The sequence below is a fragment of the Cupressus sempervirens genome, chromosome 8 (assembly GCF_028749045.1).
Source record: "Cupressus sempervirens isolate cs-2001-9-10 chromosome 8, ASM2874904v1, whole genome shotgun sequence".
In the NCBI taxonomy this organism is placed as follows: domain Eukaryota; kingdom Viridiplantae; phylum Streptophyta; class Pinopsida; order Cupressales; family Cupressaceae; genus Cupressus; species Cupressus sempervirens.
In genome coordinates, this window is record NC_143125.1 from 78,416,018 (window position 1) to 78,430,037 (window position 14,020).

At 35.3% G+C, this 14,020-nt stretch overlaps 1 long non-coding RNA gene across 2 annotated transcripts; it reads left to right on the forward strand.

The window, feature by feature from the left end:
• The first annotated feature begins 242 nt into the window (after positions 1 to 242).
• Positions 243 to 1,763, forward strand: LOC149541717 (uncharacterized). 2 transcript variants are annotated; one of them, XR_016355155.1, is made up of 3 exons: positions 243 to 334; positions 524 to 641; positions 826 to 1,763. It is a non-coding gene; the product is annotated as an uncharacterized LOC149541717 (long non-coding RNA). The 2 variants fall into 2 exon arrangements; XR_016355154.1 differs by having other exon boundaries at positions 249 to 641.
• The last annotated feature ends 12,257 nt before the right edge of the window (positions 1,764 to 14,020 follow it).

The following is a 14,020-nucleotide window of genomic DNA, read 5'->3' on the forward strand; positions in this document are numbered from 1 at the left end:
ATTTATTTTATTTGCCACTACAATATCAAAACCCTAAGATTCTAATGTTTGTAATCTTCTGTCTACATTTCTTAACGTTGACAAAGTCAGAAAGAAGCTTATGTTGCCCTCTGCAATTGCTTTCATGCTGTTTAGGTGATGTGAATTCAACAATGAGACAACAATAGTGATATTGCTCTCTTGACTTTTGTGTCACTTCTTAATTTCCCTTGTTCACATTCATTAATGGAACCCTTGCCCAAGTCAAAGTGGAAGCCTGATTCGTGGGATTGCAATAAGAAAAACATGCCAACGTTTTCATGGCGGCCAGTCAGTGGTTGACAAGGAAGATCTGGTAACTACAATTATTTCTTTCAACTGGGAGAAATGGGTTTGAGCTTATTCAGTTATAGCGGTCATGTATTTTGTCGGTTGATAAGAATTAGGAGCTGCCATGGTTGATTTATTCTATGGTTTTCAATATTTTTGTGCATGGTTTATGGGTTTGAAATTGTAATTTTTTTCCTTGATGTTTGGGATCAAGATTTTGTCAGGAAAGAGAATGAGATAAAAATGGAAACAATCTCGTCCAACCTTGTCCGAATATTTCTTTTAAGTGATCTTTGATAACAACAGCTTCTGATGCTTCGAAGGATTGTAAGGTATTAGTCTTTTTGAGTCTCATGAAAGTTCCACTTCATCTTTGTATCCTTCAATCTTACTATGTATAGTTTTGGATTGTGTTCATGTATATAATCTTGAATTTTGGATCAAATTTTATGATCTGTTATGATCTATGGTAAGGATGTGGTTGTGATTGAGTCTTGTATATTTTCTGAATGGCAGATGCGTAATCTAAAGATCTTCTCTCTTATCATACTTCTGAATTCAATCACAGCGTGATGGTGAGCTTTTTCAGGGATCTTTGCAAGTTAAAATCTTCTTAAATTACAGATAGATGTGTCATGCTAGGGATCTTCTTTCACAATCAATATTATCTTTCAACACAGGTGGGTATTCAAGACTTTCTCTAGCAGTAGGGTTTTGAAATAACCTTTTAGGGTTTGAGACTCAAGAAATCAAAACAGATCTTACAAGGATAAAGAGGTTGCAAATAATCTAAGAACCATAGGATGAGAGGCCATCCGAGAGCTCCATGGTTGGTATCATCATGGATGATGGGTTTTATTATTTTTGTTTGTTTTTTGATATGTTCACCTCGTTCCTTACCTGACTCAGTTGAAGTTCCAACAGAGAAGGGGCAAAATAATGAATGTGGAAATCTGCATGAGTCAGAATTTGAATTGGGTGATTCTGTGAAGAGTTATTCAAAGCTTCTCCTCACTAAGTTACCAAAGGGGCCTGTTACTCCATCTGGACCTTCTCCTATTCACAACTCTATCCCTACTGATAGTGTCTCTGGTCAACCTTAAGAGGCCCGATCTGGTTAATAACTATTTGGGGATAAGAAAAAGCTCTCGGAAAACTATAATCTGTGAAGGCTAGCAAATCAGTGCTAAGCAGGTACATGAGTTTAAATCAGAAGGCATCTCTCTGATGGGTTTTGATCAGATTAAAATATATTATACAACTGTACGTAGAAGCTCTGCTGAAGTACAATAAAACAAAATTTCTCGGTATTGTATGATGGCCACAAATGACCAAAACAGGTCATTGAATTGGTTTCACTGTACATGCAAGGTATAGACTTTGAGATAGTATTACTTACATGATACAATTGTACCGAGAAACATCACTAAATAAGAATAAAACATGTTTTCTTAGTATTGTCCTGATGGCCACAAATGACCAAATTAGTTTCTCTATACATAAAAGTAGTCTGAGAGAGTATTACATATATGACACAATTAGACATAAAAGCTCCACTGCAGAAGAATGAATTTTTGTTCTTCTGACAATTATATTGATAGCTACAAATGACCCAAACAGGTCATTAATTAGTTACAATATACATGCAAGTTATAAGTTTTGATTACTATTTGAAAATTGAATAGTTTGAGACTGATTATATTACAAGTGTTTGTATGATTTTCTATGATTTATGTTCGTATAATCTTCATTTTCTTTGTCAATTACTATTTGTAATAACATTCAATGACTTATCATATTTTGGTTATATAAATTGCGATATGAATTTTTAACACTTCAGATATCAATTAGACCTTCAATTATATTTATCTTTTAATAACATGTCATACCGTATTCAGTAATCCATCATTAAAAAAATTAATAAATAAATTTTTTTGATTATATTTAATTTTTTTCTATACAAATTTTTCTTCTATTAAAATCCAGCTGAACAAATTGAAGCGTCACAGAGGAATGTCAAGCACATAAGAGCTCATTTAATCTTTGATGGCATGTAAGCAAGTTATAAATCTGATTGTAATTTCTATGTAATATCATGTGAACCATGGAACAGAAAATCATTTGCGGGGACATAATTTTACTGGTAGTAGCTATTGTAGAGGAAAATAAAATTCTGTACGTAAGATATGAAAGTCGGAGAGGCATTTTAAATTCATATATATTTTTCCTTGAACAACGTATTTGAATTTGAAACCCATTACGTCTTGGTAGCTCTGATGTGGAACGATTACAAAAGCAGTGGTGTTTCTATGTTCATTTCTCGAGATTTCTCAAAAATACTCAAATAAATAGGTCAAAGATATTTTAATTCTGTTTTTATTATGGAAGTCATCCACAAACAAGTTGGCCTCATCCCCTTCGAGACTCACACTCAGCAAGACTTGATCCCTGGTGCCATTCAACTTCAGCAGTAGACCAAGGACCTATTGACTTAATCCTGATTTTGAAATAAATTTAATATTTTTTAAAAACAAAAATCTTATATTTATAAATTGTTTGATAAGAGGTGTATTTGATAGTTGTTTTATAGATGTACGGTTTTGTAAAGGTAAAATAAGTTTATAATATCTGATTAAATGTATATTTTGAATTTGGAAAAGAAAAATAAATTTTAAAGTTTTAGACATATATTATAATTTTTTTAAATCTAGAATGTTGAATTCTATCTAGAAAGAATTTATGAATATTACTGGACAACTGGTAAGGCAATTAAAGATTGCATATTAAGTTTTTGACACATTATAATATAATAACAAATCATTGCATACAATATATGAAACATATTTAGAAACATTTCTATCTCACAAAAAACATAATATCTAAATATAGCAACATATTGTAAAGAACAAAAAATAATTAGAAAGTCCCTAATTGTAGGCTACTTAAATGGATTTGTTGTGAACAATTGAAAGATCAAACTTATCATTTTTGGGCTTTATTACCCACATTCGCAATCTAATATACTAATGAATATTAATAATTATAGTAGAAATATTTGTAGAATTTAAAACACAGAAAGCAAAAACAAAGAGCACAAAACACAAAATTACACACTAAAATTTGAACCTTTTATTCATATCTTCAATACATATTGCCTCTTTCTACTGCAATTTCTCAAAATAATACAATATTGCTCTTTAATAGAGATTATAGACTTTGTAGACTCCGTCATGCATTATGTTTAATAGACTCATTCAACATAAACTAACTACTTTTGACATACACCAAACTACAACAAGATAGTGGTTAATCAATATCAAAACTATGCATGACAAGCCAATGGTCAATGTAAACCAATGAAGAACTATAGTAAAGGTGATAGAACATTGACTCAAGCATCAATTACCTCAAAACTCCTCCTTGATGTTATATCTCACAATGTTTCTTATAGAGCTCAACTTGATTTATGGTGCAACTTCTCATCACTAGAGAATGATAGACTCACATAGTACTTCTTGTATCTGTAATGTCCCCACTTTAGCAATTGTCTAGTTGTGTGACCATTAGCTTTTCATTTTATTTTATTTTATTTTATTTATCCAACATTTCTTGTGAAAAGTGGTCAACCCTATGAAGTAGGAATAAAAGGAGAGCTTGTGCCTACTGTTAAGCAGGTTGAATATGAGAAGAAATTGGATGCATGAGTTATAGATCTATTCTTGGCATTAGAAGACATCTATCCTCTCTTGTGAAATTCTAGACATCATTCTCTTAGGGTTTGGCCTTTGAAAATTTTTGCTATTAGCTTCATTAATAGGCAGCTTAGGCGCATTTCCAACTACAAGTGGATTGGGTGTTTGCTCACACCATTCTCATTCCTTGTCCGATACTTATATCATTGTGGAGGAATGTTTTTATGAGGGTCTTGGACTGATTGAAGGTAGTTTTTACCGTACCAGCACTCTAGCACTGCACTATTCATATTACTATAGCAACAAGTTGAGAAATCATGACTAGGATAACATGTTATAATGTTGGAGTAATTAGTGAGTTGGAAAGTTTGCTATGTATTTGATTTTATTAGCTTGAAAACTAATATTATTTCAATAGTAGTTCAATCTTTAGTTTTGCATAAAATCCTTCTTGTTCGTGTTATATGGTTTGAAATCTATGCAAAGACATTAAAATCACTATCAACAATTGGTTTAGTTTCTTTGGGCATTTCTAGGGTGCCCATTATAGTGGTTTTAGAGCTATAAGTCTTGCCATCTTGTGGAGGTCTTATAGGAAATTTGAAATAGCCAAATAGATGGAAAAGTGTTTGACAAAATGTCAAAACACTAAAATGAGAAATCAAAAGGGCTAAGCATTTATGTTTGAGCATGTGATAGTGGATTTATAATTTTTGCAATGCTAGAGCAAGACAAAGTAGGAGTTCAAACTTGCAGAGAAAACAATGTAGTTCATTCGTGCAAAGGGACATATAATCTAGTCATACAAATAAGAGAAAATATTCTATGAACAAGACAAAAGTATGGTTGATCATGATGACTAGAATACAGGATTAGGTGGAGGCAGGAATGCTGGTCCAGATCAGGAGGAGGTAATGTTAAGATGGTTACTGGGTACATTAGAGGAGGTGCAAGGTATGCAATAGGAGCAGAATAGGCGAATGGATATGATATTGCAACTTATGGCTAAAAAAATGGGTGTCAATATTAATCAAGGTGATGCCAACAATGGAAACAACAACAATATGGGAAACAATAACAATGGGGGCAATGGTAATAATGGAGGCCAAGGCAACAACAACGGTCCTAAGAATAACATTAATTTCAACAATGGACATGGAAACAATGGGAATGAAGCTAATAACTCTAGACATGTTGCATGCCCAACTCGAATAATGATTTCGAGACCGCTTCTACCCACCTTCCCACCCAGAGATCTGATTCAACCAGTAAATGAACTGTAGATTACCAAGTTGCAAGATCAGTTCAGGAGAGATTGGGAGGCTAGTGGACTAGAGTTTCAGGTGGATGTTTTCATCAAAAATTATATGGACTCGAGGATGAGAGACATGCCCAGATTAGGAGGGAGAAGTCAAAACTTTGAGCTAAGAAAGAAAGTTTGTAAAATTTGTTTACCTTATTATAATGGTTCAAGGAAGATGATTACACTAGCATGGGTGTAGGAGGTAGATACATACTTCTAGCTGAATCCTATGCCTAAAGAGGAGACTATCAAGTATGTAGCTATTCATTTGGATGGTCCAACACATGAGTGGTGGGACCATGGCATGGTAACCCTAGGACACAATCAGATCACATCTTAGGAGGAGTTCACTGAGAGACTGATAGAGAGATTTTCTACCAATTATCCCAAGTTAAAGTTTAAGGAATTGACACAACTCAAGGAGTGGAGATTAGTTGAGATGTATATTAGTGAATTTTGGAGGTCGGTTGTGTTGGTCATATATATTTTAGAGAGGAGGTTAATAGTGTTTTTTATGAACAAACTCTCAAATCCCTTGAGGGGTTGGGTCAAGGGGCATGACCTAGCTATGTTATAAGAGGCCACTAAAAGGCAACATCTTTTCACAAGGATGCTCAACCAAAAAGGGATAATAATTTGGATAATGACACCCTAAATGAGTTGTGGAGGAAGATGCTATGTTTTTATTGTAGAGAGCCTTGGTACTTAGCTCATAAGTGTCCTCTCAAGGCTAAAGAAAATCAAATGGAGTATTTCTTAGCAGAGGAGTCACAGTTAGAGAGGGAGAATCAACACTCTGATTTAGACAAGGATAGCACTATAGAGGAGAGTAGCACTCTAGAGGATGAGCAGTCATTGGCACAATTAATGGGGGCTCAAAAGAAAAGCACATTTAAGGTTAGTGGTACTATCTAGGGGTAGAAAGGGGTACACATAGTTTCATAGATGTACAATTGGTAGCTAAGAGAGGTTTATAGATAGAGGATTGCATTGGGTTTAGAGTCATGGTAGGTAATGGTGACAAATTATTATGCACTCGGAAGATATCTAATCTTTAAATCAGGTTTGGAGATGGCTACGAGCTAGAGGATGAGTTCTATGTAGTAGACATGGGAGACTATAATGTAATGATATGGATGGCCTCCATAGTTGAATTCACACTCAACCTAGTGAAATTGGAGATAAGGTTCCAACATGGGGGCATAACTATTGTACTTGGAGGATTTTCAAATGGGATTTGTAGAGTAATATCCTTAAGGAGAATGCAGAGACCATTTCAACATGATGATGTGGAGTGGGTGGTAGAATATTTTACTATGCCAACCTCATAGGAATGATAGGTGAAGAGTCATCCACTAGGTATCTAGGAGATACTTGATATGAATGCAAAAGTTTTTAACAAGATTTTGCATGGGGATCCTCCTAACAAAGGGATAAAGCAAGTTATTGAGCTCAAGGAGGCTATGAAGAAAGTTATGATTACTTCCTATCATCATCCTAAGAAACACACGGATGGGATAGTGAAGGTGATTAAGGATTTTTAGGAGATGTGTAATGTCCCCACTTTAGCAATTGATTGATTGTGTGATCGTTAACCTTTTATTTTATTTAACCCACATCGCCTTTGAAAAGTGGTCGACCCTATGAAGTACGAATAAAAGAGAGCCTGTGGCTATTGTTAGGCAAGGTTGGATATAAGAAGAAAATGGATGTGTGAGTTACAGATCTATTTTTGGCATTAAGGGATGTTTATCATCTCTTATAACATTCTAGATGTCATTCACTTGGGGTTTGGCCTTTGGAATTCATTGCTATTAGCTTCATTAATAAGTAGCTTGGGTACATTTCTAGCTATAGGAAGATTGGGTGTTTTCTCATATCATTCTCACTCCTTGTTTGATACTTATGCCATTGTGGAGGGATGATTTTGTGAGGGTCTTGGACTGATTAAAGGTAGTTTTTACTATAGTAGCAAGATGGGAAGTCTTTACTGGAATCATTTTATAATGATAGAGTAATTAGTGAGTTGAAGAGTTTGTTATGTATTTGATTTTATTAGTTTGAAAACTAATATTATTTCAATAGTAGTCTAATCTTCAGTTTGCCTAACTTCCTTCTTGTTCATGTTATGTGGTTTGAAATCTATTCAAAGACATTAAAATCTCTATCAGCAGTTAGTTTAGTTATTGGGCATTTCCAGGGTGCCCATTACAGTGGTATCAGAGCTCTAAGTCCTGTCATCCCATGGAGGTCTTATAGGGAATTTGGAATAGATGAATAGAGGGAAATGTGTTTGACAAAATGTTAAAACACTAAAATCAAAAATTTAAAGATCTAAGCATTTATGTTTGAGCATGCAACAAGAGATTTATAATTTTTGCATTACTAGAGCAAGAAAAGGTAGGAGTTTAGACTTGTAGAGTAAAAAATCTAGTTAATCCATGTAGAGGGACATACAATCTAGTCATATAGACACAGAGGAGATATTCTTTGAAAAAGACAATAGTATGGGTGACTGAGATGATAGGAATATAGGACTAGGCAGAGACTAGAATATTTGTCCAAATCAAGAGCAGGTAATGTTCAGATAGTTACTGGCTACATTAGAGGAGGGGCAACATATGCAACAGGAGCAGAATAGGTGAATGGATATGATGTTGCAACTCATGGCTTGACTAATGGGTGTTAATATTAATCCAAGTGATGCCAAGAATAGAAACACTAACAATAGGGGAAATGATAATAATGGAGGTTGAGGCAACAACAATTGTCTTGAGAATAACATTAATAGTAATAATGGACATGGAAATAATGAGGTTGATAACTTTAGACATGTTGCACATGCATCTTGAGTAGTGAGCTCAAGACTTCTTCTATCCACCTTCCCACCTAGATCTAGTTCAACCTGTTAATGAACTATAGATTACAAGGTTATAGGACCAATCTAGGAGGGATTGGGATGCTAGTTGACTAGATTTTTAGGCGAATATTTACCTCAAAGATTATATGGACTTGAGGATGACACACATGAGCAGATCAGGAGGGAGAATGTAGAGATTGTTTCAACATGATGATGTAGAGTGGGTGGTAGAATGTTTCACTATGCTAGCCTCATAGGAGTCGAAGGTGAAGAGTCATCCACTAGGTATCTAAGAGATACTTGATAGGCATACAAATTTTTTTGGCAAGATTCAGCATGGGGTTTCTCCTAACAAAGTGATAGAGCATGTTATTGAGCTCGAGGAGGGAGCTAAACCAGTTATGATTACTCACTATTGTCATCCAAAAATACAAGGATGGGATAGAGAAGGTGATTAAAGATTTGTTAGAGATGGGGCATATTAGGCCTAGTAAGAGCCCCTTTTCTTCAACAATAGTATTGGTAAAGAAGAAGAATGGGATGATGTTCCTGTGCATTGATTATAGGGCATTAAATAAGAAGACCATTAAGAATAGATATCCCATCTCGCAGATGGATGAGCTGATTGATGAGTTGTGTGGTGCATGCTTCTTTAGGAAGATTGATTTATAGTCAGGGTATCATCAAATTAGGATGAGGGTGGAGGACATTAAGAAGATAGTCTCTTGATGTCACTATGGCCACTTCAAGTTTTTGGTTATGCCAATGGGGCTAACCAATGCACTTGCTACATTCTAGAGTTGCATGAATTAGGTATTTAGGGGGTAGCTTAACAGATTTTTACTAATTTTCTTTGATGAAATTCTAGTCTTTAGTAAGACTTGGGACAAGCATTTACAACATCTTGAGATGGTGTTGTCCCTTTTAGAGAAAGAGTCACTATACACTAAGGAATCTAAGTGCAAGTTTGGATTGATTGAGTTACTATACCTTGGGAATGTCATTAGTGCAGATGGAGTTTAGGATGGATCCTAAAAATATTAGAGCTATTGTTGATTGGCCTACTCCTATGAACCTTACATAGCATAAAGGGTTCTTTAGTCTCTGCAAGTTTTATTAATTTGTTAAAGATTTTTAAAGGTTGCTCCACCCTTAACAGATCTTACGAGGAAAGGAGCCTTCATATGGATAGTGCAAGTTTATAGATGCTTTGATCAATTGAAGAAGGTGATGTCATCATGTATAGTATTAGCTCTATCAAACTTCAAAAACCCATTTGAGCTTCATTATGATGCATTAGTTGATGGATTGGGGAACTCTTGATGCATCAGAAGCATGCAATTTCTTTTGAGAGTAGAAAGTTATGAGGAGTGGAGAGGAGCTATTCCATCTATGATCAGGATATGTTGGTTACTATGCATGCATTGGGCAAGATTCATTTCTACCTATTTTGGGGAATTTTTTTATCAAGATTGATCACGACAGTATCAAATACCTTATGAGCCAACAAGATTTGAATGATAGACAATAGAAGTGAAGTATGAAGTTGCAGGCTATGACTTTGACATTAAGTTTGTCAATGGGAAGAAGAATGTGGTGGTGGATGTTTTATCCAGGAGACCTCATATTTTTTCTCTAGTTAAGATTATAGTAGAGTATGCAAAGGACACTTGGGCTTCTAGAGTGATTACAGAAACCATACAGGATGATTGTTATGTGGTGATGGGTGGATTGATCAAGTTCTAGGGTAGGATATATTTGATTCCTTCATCATAGCTTGGGGAGGTAATGCTGAAGGAATTTCATGATATAACTATAGCTACACATGTAGGGTTCTTTAAGACCTATAAGAAGACCCATGAGAAGTTCACATGGAAAGAGGTGAAGGATGATGCTCAAAAGCATGTCAAGAAGTGTGCAGTTTGTCAACAAAATAAGGGAGAGCACACATATCTTGTAGGGTTGTTATAGCCTTTTCCCATTTTGAATAGGAAATGAGAAAGTATTTCTATGGAATTCATCACCAGGTTATGATGAGTACAGGGAAGAGATTACATCTATGTGGTAGTTGACCAACTAATAAAGTTTTCTCACTTTTTTGCTTTTCCATCCACTTACACAGATCTTTTCTTCAGAGAGATATTCAGGTTACATGGGCTACCTAGTTTCATTTTCAGTGATTGGGATAATAAATTTATGAGTATTTTTTGGCATGAATTGTTTGGATTATGCAACAGAGATCTTACATCTAGCATTAGTTATCATCCATAGAAAAATGGGTAGACAAAGATTGTGAATAAATGGGTGGAAGTATAACTGAGGAAATATGTGACTAAAAAATAGAGGGCTTGGGTCAAAGGGCTACATATGGGAGAGTATTATTATAACACAACTTATCATGTGTCCATCAAGATAATCCATTCATGGCACTTTACAGTTTTGAAACACCTAGTTTCATGGATATGGTTTTGGGTGATAGTGGAGTGCCCAAAGAAAAAAAGTTCTTGTAGAATAGTCAGGATATTTTGAGGATGCTAAAGGAAAATATAAAGCAAGCCCAAAATCAGAAAAAAATGTATGCTAACCAGCATCGGTTAGAGCATATCGTTGAGGTTGGGATATGGCTTACTTGAGGCTACAAACATGCAAAAGGTCATCACTCAAGAAGAGCAAAGCAAGGAAGTTAAAGCCTAGGTTTTATAGGCCCTATAGAGTGATTTTTAGAGTGGTCAAGGTTGCCTACAAGATGAGCTTCCAAAGGGTAGTTGTGTGCATAATGTGTTTCATGTGTCAAGGCTTAAGAAAGCCATCGGTTAGAGAGTTGCACCTTTTGCAGATTTGCCACCATTAGATGAGGAGGGGAAGCTTGTATTGATTTTAAAGCCTATTCTGGATACCATGGAGAGGACTCTATGGAACAAGGTGGTTAGAGAATATTTAGTTAGATAGAGAGACCTAGCAAAGGAAGATGCTACTTGGGAGAGTGAGCAGGTGTTATAGCAAACATGACTGAGATTGCTTGAGGACAAGAAATTTCAAGGAGGGAAGAATTAGAAATTGTCTAATTGTGTGATTGTTAGCATTTTATTTCATTTATTTTCATTTTATTTATCACACATTTCTTTTGAAAAGTGGTCAACCCTATGAAGTAGGAATAAAAGGAGAGCTTGTTGCTATTATTAGGCAAGACCTGTTGGATATGAGAATAAAATGGATGTGTGAGTTACAGATCTATTTTTGGAATTAGAGGATGTCTATGTTCTCTTGTGATATTCTAGAGGTAATTCTCTTGGGGTTTGGCCTTTGGAATTCATTGCTATCAGCTTCATTAATAGGCAACTTGAGTGCATTTCTAGCTATAGGTAGATTGGGTGTTTTCTCATATCATTCTGACTCCATATTTGATATGTATGCCATTATGGAGGGATGATTTTATGAGGGCCTTGGACTAATTGAAGGGAGTTTTACTATATTAGCAAGATGGGAAGTCTTTACTGGAATATCATGTTATAATGCTAGAGTAATTAGGTAGTTGAAGAGTTTTCTATGTATTTGACTTCATTGGTTTGAAAACTAATAGTATTTTAATCTTTAGTTTGCATAAATTCCTTCTTGTTCATGTTATGTGGTTTCAAATCTATGGAAAGACATTAAAATCTCTATTACTAGTTGATTTAGTTATTGGGCATTTCTAAGGTGCCCATTACAAGATGGGGCATATCAGGCCTAGTCAAAGCCTATTTGCTTGATTAGTAGTATTGATAAAGAAGAAGGATGGGATGATGCACATGTGCATCGATTATAATGCATTAAATAAGAAAACCATTAAGAATAAATATCCCATCCTGTGGATAGATGAAATGATTAATGAGCTCCATGGTGCATGCTTCTTTATGAAGATTGATTTATGGTCATGGTATCATCAAATCAAGATGAGGTAGGAGGACATTTAGAAGATAGCCTATCGGTGTAACTATCGACACTTTGAGTTTTTGGTTATGCCATTGGGGCTAACCAATGCCCATGCTATGTTCCAAAGTTGCATGAATCAAGTATTCACAAAGCAGCTTGGGAGATTTTTCCTAATTTACTTTGATGACATTCTAGTCTTTAGTAAGACTTGGGAGGAGCATTTACAACATCTTGAGATGGTGTTATAAATTTTGGAGAAAGAGACACTATATGCCAAGAAATCTACGTGCAAATTTGGGTTGACTGAGTTACTATACCTTGGGCATATCATCAATGCAGATGGAGTTCAGGTAGATTCCAAAAATATTAGAGGTACTTTTGATTGGTCTACTCCTATGAACCTCACATAGCTTAAGGGGTTCTCTAGTCTTTGTGGATTTTATAGGAGATTTGTTAAGGGATTTTCACAGATCGCTACACCCTTGACAGACCTTATCTGAAAAGGAGGCTTCATATGGATAGGGGAACCTTAGAGATGCTTTGATCATTTCAAGAAAGTGATGTCATCATGTCCAGTATTAGCTCTATCAAACTTCATAAAGCCATTTGAGCTTCATTGTGATGCATTAGGTGATGGGATTGGCATAGTCTTGATGCAAGACAACCATCCCATTGCTTTTGAGAGTAGGAAGCTCTATGTATTGGAGAAGAGATATTCCATCTATGATTAGGAGATGTTGGCTATTATGCATGCATTTGCCACCTTTTGGTCCTACCTATTTGGGGGAAGTTTGCTATCAAAACTAATCACAATAGCATCAAATACTTCATGAGTGAGTGTGATTTGAATGATAGATAATAGAAGTGGATTACAAAGTTGTAGGCTTATGACTTTGACATTGAGTTTGTCAAAGGTAAGAAGAATGTGGTGGAAGATGATTTATCTTGGAGACCTCATATTTGTGCTCTAGCTAAGATTATAGGAGATTGGAGAAATAAGATTATGACAGATTATGTGAGGCAGACTTGGGATTTTGGAGTGATTGCAAGCACCATACAAGATGATCATTATGTGGTGATGGACAGATTGATCAAGTTTGAGGGTAAGATATATTTAATTCCTTCATCAAAGTTTAGGGAGGTAGTAATGAAGGCATTTCATGATGCACCTACAGCTGGACATCTAAGGGTCTTTAAGACCTACAAGAAGATCCATGAGTAGTTAGCATGGAAAGTGCTCAAGGGTGATGTTCAAAAGAATGTCATGGAGTGTACAATTTATCAAGAGAACAAGGGAAAGCACACATATCTTGCGGCATTATTGCAGCCTTTTACCCATTCCGAATAGCTAATGGGAAAGTATTTGTATGAACTTCATCATTGGGTTAACACAAGTATAGGGGAGAGATTACATCTATTTGGTAGTTGACCTTCTGACAAAGTTTTCTTGCTTCTTTGTTGTTCCATTCACTTACATGGTAGTGCAGATGGCTGATCTTTTCTTCAGAGAGATATTTAGGTTACATGGGCTACCTAGTTTCATTGTCAATGATCAAGATAGTAAATTTATAAGCGCTTTTTGGTAGGAATTTTTTGGGTTGTGTGGTATAGATCATACATCTAGTACTAGTTATCATCCCAGACTGATGGGCAGATGGAGATTGTGAATAAATGGGTGGAAGGATATCTAAGGAACTATGTGACTGCACAACAAAGGGCTTGGGTCAAATGGCTACATTGTTAGGAATAAGGTTTCTCAACCTTGGATAATTTCTATTCTTTTTTTTTTTTTTGTAAATGCATATTTAGAAAATAATGTATGTAATTGTGAGTGTACATGTCTAGTTGGCATGTTTGATGTGTCACTCCACTTACATGTGTCAGCATATTGAATTATGTGTAAGGAGATCATGACTGTAATGGTTATGATGGATTCCTATGATG